Genomic DNA, 14,198 nt, shown 5'->3' with positions numbered 1-14,198 from the left:
GTTTATTCCTAGGTATCTTAAAGTTTTTGGTGCTATTGTAAATAAGATCAATTCCCTAATTTCTTGTTCTACAGTTACATTGTTAGTGTATAGGAAAGCAGCTGATTTCTATGCATTGATTTTGTATCGTGCCACATTACTGAATTGAGTTCTAGTAATTTGGGCGTGAAGTCTTTTGGGTTTTCCACATAAAGTATCATGTCATCTGCGAAGAGAGAGAATTTGACTTCTTCTTTGCCAATTTGAATACCTTTTATTTCTTTTTGTTGTCTGATTGCTGATGCTAGGACTTCTAGTACTATGTTGAACCGTAGTGACGAGAGTGGGCATCCTTGTTGTGTTCCTGAGAATGATATTCACTGTGGGCACAAAAACAGACACATAGATCAATGGAACAGAATAGAGAGCCCAGAAATGGACCCTCAACTCTATGGTCAACTAATCTTTGACAAATCAGGAAAAAATATCCAGTGGAAAAAAAGACAGTCTCTTCAATAAATGGTGCTGGGAAAATTGGCAGGTGAGAATTCTACCACTGAACCACCAATGCGGTGCTGGGAAAATTGGACAGCTGTATACAGAAGAATGAAACTCTACCATTCTCTTATACCATACACAAAGATAAACTCTAAATGGATGAAAGACCTCAATGTGAGACAGAATCCATCGAAATCCTAGAGGAGAACATAGGCAGTAACCTCTTCGACATCGGCCACAGCAACTTCTTTCATGACAAAGGTAAGGGAAACAAAAGCAAAATTGAACTTTTGGGACTTCATCAAGATAAAAACCTTCTGCACAGCAAAGGAAACAGTCAACAAAACAAAGAGGCAACCCACAGAGTGGGAGAAGATATTTGCAAATGACACTACAGATAAAGGGTTGGTATCCAAGAACTATAAAAACTTCTCAAACTCAACACCCAAAAAACAAATAATCCAGTCAAGAAATGGGCTGAAGACATGGACACTTCTCCAAAGAAGACATACAAACGGCTGACAGCCACAGGAAAAAACGTTCAACATCATTAGCCATCAGGGAAATTCAAATCAAAACCACATTGAAATACCACCTTACATCAGTTAGAATGGCAAAAATTAACAAGGCAGGAAACAACAAATGTTGGAGAGGATGTGGAGAAAGGGGAACCCTTTTACACTGTTGGTGGGAATGCAAGTTGGTACAGCCACTTTGGAAAACAGTGTGGAGGTTCCTCAAAAAGTTAAATATAGAGCTATCCTATGACCCAGCAATTGCACTACTGGGTATTTATCCCAAAGATACAGATGTAGTGAAAAGAAGGGCCACATGCACCCCAGTGTTCATAGCAGCAATGTCCACCATAGCTAAACTGTGGAAGGAGCTGAATGCCCTTCAACAGATGAATGGATAAAGAACATGTGGTCCATATATACAATGGAATATTACTCAGCCATCAGAAGGGATGAATACGCACCATTTGCATTGATATGGATGGAACTGGAGGGGATTATGCTAAGTGAAATAAGTCAAGCAGAGAAAGACAATTATCATATGGTTTCACTCATATGTGGAACACAAGAAATAACATGAAGGACATTAGGGGAAGGACGGGAAAACTGAAGGGGGGGACGTCAGAGGGGGAGATGAAACATGAGAGGCTATGGACTCCAGGAAACAATCTGAGGGTTTCAGAGGGGACAGGGGTGGGGGGGATGGGCTAGCCCAGTGATGGGTAAGGAGGGCATGTGGTGTAATGAGCGCTGGGTGTTATATGCAAATTATGAATCATGGAACAGTACATCAAAAATGAATGATGTACTGTATGGTGACTAAAATAATAAATAAATAATAAATAAATAATAAAATAACATTAGTACCCAAATCTAGGCCTTTGGCCAAGTCAAATAATAAACAGTGTAATAACTGGAAAAAAAAATGTTATTATTTTTTTAAATTTGCATTTCCCTGATTACTAGTGAGGTTGAGCACCATTCCAGTGTTTATTGTTCATTCAGGTTTCCATTTCTGTGAATTACTCAATAATAATTGTCAGCTTTATAAGTAAATTTTCTGATGTTGGCTACTCCCTGCATTTCTGATGTGAATTTTTTTATATTGCCGAATTCAATTTACAAGTAGTTTACTTAAAATGCTTAAATTCATGCTTATAAATGGAGTTCATATACAATTTACTTTCTTGAATTGGCACTGTTTGATTTTAGTATTTATATTAATCTAATTTGAGCTCCATACTATTGCTCAAATACTGTTTTTTTTTTCTGTGTATCCATTTTGACCTCCCATCACTCTCATTAGCATGTCTCATAACTACTCTTCCATATTCCTGCCTTTATTTATTGTCTTAATTCTGAGTGATGCACTAAATATTTATCTTCTAATTTATTCATTCTCCGGCTGTGACTAATCTAATGATTATCTTATTTTTATTAACTTTCGTTTTTTAAAAAATGTTGGTTTATTTATTATTTTAGAGAGAGAGAGAGAACATGCAGTGGGGAGGAGGAGAAGGAGAGGGAGAGAGAGTCTTAAGCAGACTCCTTGCTGAGCGTGGAGCCCAACATGGGGGCTCCATCTCACAACCCTCAGATCATGACCTGACCCAAAAGCAAGAGTCAGGTGCTTAACTGACTGTGCCACTCACGTACCCTGTATTACCTTTTATGTTTAAATTACAAATTATTTCTTCATATATAAACATACTGTCTCCCAAAACTAATGTAATCTGGGGCAAATTTAAATTCAGATTATCGATTTTGTTGGCTTTCTTTTCTTTTGAAATTTAACTATTTATTTATCCTTGACTTTGGAATTTATTTTGGAATCTTGGTGTCTGTTTAATTTTGAATAGTAAGGTTTTATTGTCCTCTTGTCTCTTCTCTTTCTTCCCTGCCTTCCTCTCATCACTTATCATAATTGCCTACTTTCAGTCCCCAGTGTTCCCCTGCCTACAGCCAGTTCTGATCATATATATATATATATATATATACACATACACACACACACACACACAAATATATGTGTGTATATTAGTTACAGGTGTACAATATAGTGATTCTACAATTCTATACATCACCCAGTGCTCATCACAACAAGTGTACTCTTTAATTCCCATCTCCTATTTCACCCATCCCCCCACCCACTTCCCCTCTGGTAACCATCAGTTTGTTCTCTATAGTTAAGAGTCTGTTTCTTGGTTTGTCTCTTTCTCTCTCTTTTCTTTTGCTTGTCTTGTTTCTTAAATTCTATATATGAGTGAAACCATATGGTAATTACCTTTCTCTGACTGACTTTTTTACTTAGTATTATAATCTCTAGCTCTATCCATGTTGTTGCAAATGGCAACATTTCATTCCTTTTTGTGGTTGTGTATATTCCATTGTATGTATACACCACATTTTCTTTATCCATTCATTAATCAATGGACACTTGGGCATAGACACTTGGGCTGCTTCCATCATTTGGCTATTGTAAATTTTATTTCTTCTTTTTGCCTTATTGGAGTGGCTAGAATTTCCAGTACTATGTTGAATATGAATGGTGAAAGTAGAATCTCTTCATTCGTCCTAATGTTAAAAAGAAATCACAATATAAATATTAGCTCTTTTGTTAAGGTCCCACTGGTCCCTGAGACTGTTCTTTCTTTTCTTTTTTCATTTCTTGTTCAAATTGAGTAAATTTTATTGAACTCTTCTCCAGTTCACTGATTCTATCTTCTGTCATCTCTAATCTACTATTGAGTCCATACATTGAGTTTTTATTTTGATTGGGGTATTATTCTGTTTTATAATTCCCATTTTCATTCATAATAGCAAAGAATTAGAAACTACCCAAATGTTCAACAGGCAAATGGTTAAACATGTTGTGGTACATCCATATCATGAAGTACTATGCATCAATGAAAAGGAACTAATTTTTTATACCTGCAACAATTTCAATATATTTCCAGGAATTATGCTAAGTGAAAAAAGCCTGTCTTAAAATACTGTATGAAAACATGTATATAATATTATTGAAATAAAAGTAATTATAGATACAGAGAACAGATCAGTGGTTGCCAAAGTGGGAGCTATGACTATAAAATGGTGGCAGGAAAGAATCTGTGTGTTAGAACTATTTTTATCTTGACTGTGTTGGTGTTCACCCAAATCTGCACATGTGATAAAATTGCATAGAACTAAATATATGCATATAAACCAAGATTTAGAGTATATCTAGGAAAGTAGAATATATGTTAATCTAAAACCTATGGACAAAAATCCTTAAATAGAATATCACATGCTGCTAATAAGTAAAACCTCACAGTGAGACAGTTTCCTGATATATAGACTTCAGGTATCAGCTATAAAGGGTCAATAAGAGGACAAAAATAATTTATTATTCTGTGAAATGAAGTAAGAGAAAATTTAAGAATTCATGGATGGATGAAGAGAAAGAATATGAGACACTATCATAGTAAAGAAAACTGGAAACTACTGACAGAATGGGAGAAGATATTTGCACATGACATATCAGATAAAAGGCTAGTATCCAAAATCTATAAAGAACTTCTCAAACTCAACACCCAAAGAACAAATGATCCAATCAAGAAATGGGCAGAAGACATGAACAGACATTTTTCCAAAGAAGACATCCAAATGGCCAACAGACACATGAAAAAGTGCTCAACATCACTCAGCATCAGGGAAATCCAAATCAAAACCTCAATGAGATACCACCTCACACCAGTCAGAATGGCTAAAATTAACAAGTCAGGAGATGACAGATGTTGGCGGGGATGCGGAGAAAGGGGAACTCTCCTACACTGTTGGTGGGAATGCAAGCTGGTGCAGCCACTCTGGAAAACAGTATGGAGGTTCCTCAAAAAGTTGAAAATAGAGCTACCATACGACCCAGCAATTGCACTACTGGGTATTTACCCCAAAGATAGAAATGGAGGGATCCGAAGGGGTAGGCACACCCTGATGTTTATAGCAGCAGTGTCCACAATAGCCAAACTATGGAAAGAGCCAAGATGTCCATCGACAGATGAATGGATAAAGAAGATGTGTTATGTGTGTGTATACACACACACACACACACACACACACACACACACACACTATGGAATATTATGCAGCCATCAAAAGGAATGAAATCTTGCCATTTGCAACGACGTGGATGGAACTGGAGGGTATTATGCTGCGCAAAATAAGTCAATCAGAGAAAGACATGTGTCATATGACCTCACTGATACGAGGAATTCTTAATCTCAGGAAACAAACTGAGGGTTGCTGGAGTGGTGGGGGGTGGGAGGGATGGGGTGGCTGGGTGATAGATATTGAGGAGGGTATGTGCTATGGTGAGTGCTGTGAATTGTGTAAGACTGTTGAATCACAGACCTGTACCTCTGAAACAAATAATACATTATATGTTAAAAAAAAAAAAAAAGAAGAAGAAGATAGCAGGAAGGGAAGAATGAAGGGGGGAAAATTGGAGGGGGAGACGAACCATGAGAGACTATGGACTCTGAGAAACAAACTGAGGGTTCTAGAGGGGAGGGGTGTGGGGGGATGGGTTAGCCTGGTGATGGGTATTAAAGAAGGCACATACATCATGGAGCACTGGGTGTTATACGCAAACATTGAATCATGGAACACTACATCAAAAACTAATGATGTAATGTATGGTGATTAACATAACATAATAAAAAAAAAAAGGAAACTGGTGGTTAGGAGAATATATAAGACATTAAGAGAGCGAAACCATGAATCAGCAATGCTTTTGGAGACTCAAAAATGAGGCACTAGGCTAAGTGAAAAGTACCTGAGGGTAAGTATGTGGATATAGTCCCTTGACATAATTTCAAGTTGTTTCCTGGCTATCATTGTATTCACTGCCACCCCTGCCCCTCCCCTGCCTTCTCTGCCAGTTCCTCTTGCCTTATCTCTTCACTGAGTAACTAGTGTTTGGAGGAGGGACAGGATCAAAAAAAAGTAATAGAGTCTATAAATAGGTACCTTCAGGGTGTAGAACAAAGAGGTCAGACCACACACACACACACACACACAGTTCTGTAGGACAGAATCTACCAGGGAGTCTCCACATATTTTGGTTTGCTTATATATCTGAGTTTATAGACTGTGTGTAGTTGGTAAGGAATTTCAATTTAAATATTATGGAGCAGGGTGACCTCAGTAGGCTGAAGGAATCCAGACAGATATTTGATGATTCTACATAGTCAGTTCTTGCAGATTTTCATGGGGATCTTCCAGTTCCAGCCCCTTCCCTTTCCTCTCCCCTCAGTAGCAGAGTACCTCATGTACTGTTAAATCGTAGTGCATTTCCCGGGGAGATGGGAAAACAGAGGCTTCCAGTGTGATTGACTCCAACTCAGCCTTGTGAGTTCTAGTTATCTTTGAAATAGAATATAACACCTTGAGCACTGAATTTCTCCAGTGGGTGCTGACTAGCTATCTGGTCATTAAGAATATCACTTAAACCCTTATTTGTCACTTAGGAAAAAATGTGAGGGTCACCAGAGATTTTGGGCTTTACGTGGCCTCCTTCGGTAGATTTACAAGTGCACATCTCAAGACTATCAAGGTATCTCATGCTGGAGAATGAAAGGGAAAGGAAGATATGGCTCCATGTTAGTACTATTTAAGTAATGGTCTACTGAAAATCTCCCAGTTTGGAGACCATTTCTTCCCTCAGTGGAAACCACAGATGAAATGTGACAAGGAAGACAGACTTGTTTTTTGGAAAATTATAGTGAAGCTGAATGGGATGTTTTCTATAGGAGCTAAGTGAAAATCAGAATTGCTAAAACTTACACAAAATCTTTTACCTCTAACAGAAAAAACCTGTGTTTGAAGTATAATTTGAAAAATTCCTGGGACGTGTGTTAAGAGAAGACAATCAAAAGAATTTGTATGTATGTAAGGTGGATGTGTACTTCATGGTTTAAGAATATTCTGAGTTTAGGTAGAAAGTCTCTCAGGAGTCTTTAAATTTCCCATTCTTTGCCTCTCATCCTCAGTTTTCAGTCTCTAAAAGGTTGCTGCAGCATCATTTGTCTCTCTCCCTCTACTGCTTTAAGACAATGGTCTTAAAACTGTGCCTTGAAGAGCTGTAGGAATTCTGTACAGGTCCCTCAATGATGAGCACCCGCAGTAAACGAGAGAGATATGGTGATCATCATACCATTTTACCAGAGCAAGTTTGCTTCTATCAGTTTTATTTGTTTATGCTTCTAGGCATGATTTTTTTTTTTTATTTTTTTTTTAGCAAAAAATATAGTTTGAGTACAAATATGTTGGCAAATCCCTAGATCCCTGGTTGTAACATTAGAAAAACTGTATCAACATGCTTTGCTGTAAAAAAAAAAAAAATGATATCCATCTATAATACATCTTGCTGGAATCCATAGAATAAGATGAAAATCCACATTTTAAAGTGTGAAGAAAAAATTATTTCAAAAGTAAGTTGATAAAAGTAAATATTAGGTCCAAAGCTTAATGTAGAATTCATACTTCTTATTGCTTCTCAGTTTTCATTCAATTAGTGGAAGACTAGAAAAATAACACACTAGATTCTACATGACACATCACCCCTCAAATTACAATCAAGGCCCGTACTGAAATAGTTGTTGTTTTATTGGTAGCAGTATAACAATAATAATTAATAGTGTTTTAGGTATATTTAAAACTGTGCAAGCCTTGGGGCGCCTGGGTGGCTCAGTCGTTAAGCATCTGCCTTCGGCTCAGGTCATGATCCCAGGGTCCTGGGATCGAGTCCCACATCGGGCTCCCTGCTCGGCGGGAAGCCTGCTTCTCCCTCTCCCACTCCCCCTGCTTGTGTTCCTGCTCTCGCTATCTCTCTCTCTGTCAAATAAATAAATAAAATCTTTAAAAAAAAAAACAAAAAAAAAACTGTGCAAGCCTTCTTAATCTTATATATGAATGTGAGTACCCCATCAGGGAAAATTGTCTGTATCAGGGATGTTCACCATGATTGTGACTTTTGCATCCTGTAAAGGGAGCTCTAAAATTTGGGTAGATCATGAGAAAACAGTGTGTTCTATTGATTTCTGAATATTTTCATTATGCCAAAGGAGAAGCACTGTTTATAGAATAAAAGGATAATAATCCCATTATACTTCAGGCTAGTTAAAACGCTACTGAAATACTGTGTTTTGTTCTTAATATCATACTTTAAGAAGAGCATTGACAAACTGGCACATGATCAGAGATTCCCAGGGTCAAGAAAGGTCTGAGTAGAGTGGAATACTATGTCACCTGATGGGCATTCGAAGGGCTTCTGTGAAAAGTATGGTCAAGAGAAGTCTTGGAAGGTAGAGGTAGAAATTTTAACTCTTTTCAGTCAATTTAGAAGTCAATAAGATAATTGAACTTGTTAGCCAGAGGGCAGAACTAAGACTAACAACTGGAAGTTTTATGAGGCAAATTATATGATAGGAACAAAAATTATGTACATGTACATATATGGTAAAAAATAGAATGTGATGCTTTCCGAAGCCCTACATTTCTTAAAGATTTTAGATAAAAAATTAAATAGGAATAATGAAGATCGATGAAAGGAAAAATAATATAACTTGACATTATAGAATCAATATGGGTTAACGCTCCAGGTATCTTGGAAGAAAATAGATATTATAAGAAACATAAGCGCATCCAGAAATTGCCGCTCCTTCTTCTGTGTCATTGGTATGTTATATTCCCAAACATGACTCTTAAAACTATAAATAAGCATTCTATTCCTTTGTTGTGTTTTGGTTGAAAATGGTTTAGATGTCTCTTGTGAAAGATATATGTGAATTCTGAGGGAGAAAAATGTGTATCCATTTGTCTTGTTGCTATTCTGTAGTTTGAAATAGATTGCATTAATAAAACAAGAGGATTAGAAAAAACTAAATTATATCACTAACTTCCTTTTAGGAATTTAGCGTTTTTTTTAAATACCCACTTTCAACTATATAATTAGTATTTCCCTTACTTAAAAAAATAGTTAAAGCAAAATGACTGCTAGAATTTTTTTAAAAATTACCTTCCATGTGCCATGTTAATCATGCTTTACCTTTAAACACCTACAAATGTTTCAGTTATATTCATACATACATTTCTCAAAAGAGTTCATGATAGAATTCCTTTTTCTTCTCACTTTTGAATAGAAGGTTAATAATTTCAAAGATCCACTATCAGAACTGTTATTTCTAGCAATATACATTAGATAACCATCTAGGTGTTTTCATTTTTAAAGTGTATCTGAGTTCATATAGGAAAGAAACAAATGTTTTGTGAAATCAGGCGAGATGCATGTGGAATAAAGGAAGAAAGAAAGGGAAAATATGAGTGAGAGTGAACATGAGAATGAAGGGGTATGTGCTGAATCTGTGCAAGAGAAAGTCATTAGAAGCAAAAAGAGGAGAAACTGTGACTACTTTTTTTGGTGTCCCACCACTTCAAAAGGGAGATAAGAAGTGAATATTGACTTTATCTCCATATTTCTCGAATCAAAATTAAAATAGCTCTAAATTATCCCCAGTGTTTTACTCGTTTCAAAACCACTGTAGCACCTTAAGGAGCTTTCTTTTATGGTGCAGGCATAAAAGTAGCCAGTCAGTAGTCAGCTGGTTGAACTCAGGCCAGAGGAGTGTTTTGTTTGGCCAGCATTCTAGTTGTTTTTAATTGAAACCAAATGCCTTTTGGTGAGCTCTAGACTCTGTAGTTTTCCTTAGTCCTCACTGTTTCCACTATTGCCCAGCCTACTTTACTCATTTGTCCACCTTGCCTGATCTCTGGAGTCATGTAAGTTTCAGAGCCTTGATACAGAGAACAAATCACATGGAACAAAAAATCAGTTAGATCTGGACTATGGAAGGAGTAGTTGGAACCCATCTTAATCACAGAGAGTGCTTGACCTAGACATGGCAGCCCAAGAATAAAAATTATATTGAGAAATTGACAGCAGAGGAACAACTACTTCTTTGAAAGAAGGAGAACAAACAATCTCCATAGACTACATCCTGATGAGAGCTCAGGCAGTGTGGCATTAATTGTCATAACTGATGGCCCTGGAAGAGCTTCTTCCAGGGAGACTTGACTCACCTCTACTCTACTCCCCTTAGTGGTCTGGGAGGAAAGGAGTAGAAGAGCAATTGCTTCAGTGGACCGTGTGAGGTGAAAAGGCAAGCCATGGATGTTTTTACCTGGTGCTGCTGTGGCCTGAAGTATCATATGTATTAAAAATGAAATATATAGTATTTGTATTAAAGTTTCCTTATGTAATGCTGGCAACTATGTTATATACTATGTTAAACATCTCATAAATAGCTATAACTTACAATACTCTAAACATGTTATTTGCTATGAATTTTTCATTTTATGTCTTGTTTCTTTGGCATAATTTATTAAGGTGAAATATAACAGTTCTTATAGTTTAATTTGATTTTCAGGATATGCCATTCCTTATCTACACAAATATTTCCAATTAAATGATATTTTTGAAATAAGAATCCCAAACACATTTTTTTTTCTAAGAAGTAAGAATGTATTAATAATGTTTTCTCTACTTCTTACAAATTAGTAGATGCAACCACATCATCAAAATGGATTAATATTTGTTGTGGGACAATAGAAATTGTAACTAAAAAGTCAGAGTTAATTTAAGCATTTGTGAAGTATCAAATTAGCATACCTAAGACTGCAAGGGAACTTAAATACCTGTCACCTTTTGAATCTTTGCATGGTGCACAGGATATATTTTTATCCTTTGTTGTTTACTCATCTCTCCAATTTCATTGTTTCACCCTACCCTCTGACCTTCACCCTCATTCCTACATTATGGAATAATGTATAGTCCATAAATGTTCCACCTGTCTCTTCGAGCCCTTGCAAATGTGAATTCCCTCTTGGTTCTTTACCCCTATTTCTATTCCCTTATAAATCAAAGTCTACTCATCCTTGGGTGACCTTTTTCTTAAAGGGCCAGATAGTAATTATTTTAGGTCCATAGAGTTTCTGTTCCAACTGTCCTGCCTTTTTGGCAGTGAACTAGCTACACACAACACAAATGAATGGGCATGGCTATGTTCCAATAAAACTTTGTTTATACAAATAGGTACTAATGGGTCAGAGGTTGCTGATCCTAGCATTAGAATTTGATTCAAGTATAATTCTTGTATGTGTTCATTGAGCACCATGTCTGAATAGGCATCATACTCTATTGTAATCCTTGAATTAATTTTCAGAATTTCAGACCGCATTGTTAGGTGTGAGACACTAGAGGTAGGAAAATGGCTTAATCATTCCTCCATCATAGTACCATAATTGTCTGTTTGATATAAGTAAACTGAGGTGCCTTTGGCTATTTTTGAGGTATGCAGAATAAGCTTGGAGTTATCAAACCTATTTTTAAAAGCCTCCAAAAATAGAGGAAAATAATAAAGCCAGTTTTCAACACTGCCTAGAAGATCACTATGTTTCAAATGCATCATGTCAGACTGATCTGTTTCCATTTTGTGAAAAAAGTAAAAAAACCCACCATCTCTTCAATGTGGAAAAAATCTTGTTGGAAGTTTGTTGTTATGGACTGAATGCTTTTCTAGACAGGTTTCTGTGGAGGAAGGGAGTGTAGCATATGGGGTAAGGCTAGTATTGAGTAGTGTTATCTAAATGTTATTTTTAAATGAGTTATGATTTTTTAGAGGCTTTGATAATTCAGTAGAGACACACATATTAAATATATTGATAACACCAGGTGGAGAAGCCTCAATTAAGTCCTAGAGGAAAAAGGAAAGGAATTTAATTTACGTTGGCAGAAGTCTATAAAGAAGTTGTTTCAACAGAAAAAGCACAGGAGAATGTAACTATTTGCCTAAGAAAAAGTAGACAGATACAAAATGAAAAATAATTCCTATGACCTGGTATAGCAGGAACAGTTTCTATGGAAATAGAACAAAAGGTGATTCCATCACAATCATAGAGCCTTACTTGCCAAGATAATTAAAGAGGGTGCAGAAGCCCATTTGACCTGCCATATTAAATAGCCTTAAATATTCTTCTCCTCACAGTATTAAAACCCTCTAATAAATGTCTATGGAACTTAAAACCTTGTGCTACAGCATGCCCTGCCAGCCTCTCTGATAAACACCTTCACCTTCTTTGCTCCTGTCTCACCAGCCATTTGGCTGTTTATAAAACAAGATCTTTTCACCTTAAGGCTTTTTCCCTTGATGCTTCCTCTACTTGATAAGCTCTTTATCTAGATTTTTGCTGCTTCTCTTCATTCAGGTCTGTGCTTGAATGTTACCTTCTTAGAAGACCTTTCCTAGCCACATGTTAACAACCCTCACTTCTGCTCCATCCCACCCCCTGTGTATTACCCTCTTTTCTTTATTACATGGATCAGTCTCTAACATTACATTAAGTTGTTTATGTAGTTGTTTACTGCTTGAATTTTCCAATAGAATCCAAGCCCCATAAACACCAGGAACTTTTCTCTCTTGTTCTCTTTTCCTGTCATTGGGAATGTGATTGGCATTATATGGAACAAAATAAATATTTGTTGAAGGCATGGCTATTTGTAATTTAACCATTTGGAGAAAAAGAAGGCTCAGGAAGAGCTTCCCCCTTCCCTACAATGAAACTATCTGTATAGGTTTTAATGTATTGATAGGAGTTTCTGAGAGACATTAGGGAAACATAATGAACACTGAGTTTATTTAAGATGGCTTATTAGATTAAAAGTTATGGACTAGGTACCCCGTGTTTATTCCCTCCTTAGCTTTATTTATGTGTTTATTTTCTCAGTAGCCAACCCATCCCCTCTCTCAGAGGAAAGTCCTAATTAACCTCTTTTATTTTGAGGCCCATTTAAAATACCCAGGGTTAGAATAAAAATGGACATTCTCTCAATTTTAGAAAAATCTGTGCAATTATTTCAGAATAGAGCATTAAGTGTTGAAGTCATTTGTGACATTTCAGTTTAATATGAAAGATTTTTATTTAACATGGTAAAGTATCTTTTTCAATATACCATGTTGTAGATATTAAACAGTAAAAGCACAAGAACATTATGAATGTTCTGATGGAATAACTCATGATGATTTATTTTTAATTCATTTTTATATAGGTTTTAAGGCGCATATTTAAGAAATATAGACTATTTACTTAGTATATTGGAAAAGGCTTCTTTTCAGTATTAGAATACCAAGAATTCTAGTTCTTGATGGACTGCACTATTTGTTGGAAAACAACGTATAGAAAAAAGTTTCTCTGTACTGTCCTACTACTGTGAATATTGACATTCTTGGTATGCCAGAACTTGTTAAAACTAATTTAGTCCAGATTGTATTCTGTTTGAGGTCAAGATTATATCTGCCACTTGTGGAATCTACATAGAACTTAGTAGATCTATTCCCTAATTTATTTATGTAAGGATATATATTTCAAGGTATTGATTGCTTAAAAATCTAATAAATGTTACTTAAATAGAATTTATATTCTTGATTAAAGTAGGTATCATTGTTGCAATCTATACTACTAGTAAAAGTGAATATAAGTGACATAGTTCATTTTAGTATGGTAATAATTTACACTTCAATTCTCAGTAAGCTTGTATGTAATAACCACCAAGGACATTTAAAATAATGAGAGATTCAGTGAAATCATATTCTAAAAATTATTACTGAAGAGCCTGAAAATGCTTCTTATCCCTAGTCAGTGATGCATAAAGGAAATGTCTGCCTGCCTTTTATTATTTCAACATGGAATATTTTAGCTAATGTGTCTCTTATTCTTTTAGGCCTTGCAGCCTTCATGCATTCATTTTTTCACGTTTTAGGTGAGTATAAACCACCTCTTCTGTGATACATGGCTTTAGTACCCTTTCAGTTTAGTGGGTTTTTTTTTCTTTTTCTTTATTTCCTTTTCTCTCTTTTTCTTCTTTTTCTTTTTAACGGCAAAGGACCTTCAAAGCAGCAAGCATTCCTTGATTATTTCTAGCTATCCATGCAGAATTTCTCTGGTCGCACACTGAGAAAACCCCATAATTACAAGGATATTTATGATAGCATCACTGCTATTTCAGGGAACTACATTATAGTTCACACTAAAAATAAAAGGGCAACACATTTCGCATGCTGGTAGCTAGTTTCCCTTGATAGATGCACTTGCTTTTTCTATAGACTTAAATTT

This window comes from Halichoerus grypus, chromosome 10 (assembly GCF_964656455.1).
Source record: "Halichoerus grypus chromosome 10, mHalGry1.hap1.1, whole genome shotgun sequence".
Lineage (NCBI taxonomy): Eukaryota > Metazoa > Chordata > Mammalia > Carnivora > Phocidae > Halichoerus > Halichoerus grypus.
The sequence above is the reverse complement of the archived record's forward strand: the minus strand, read 5'-3'. Positions refer to the sequence as shown.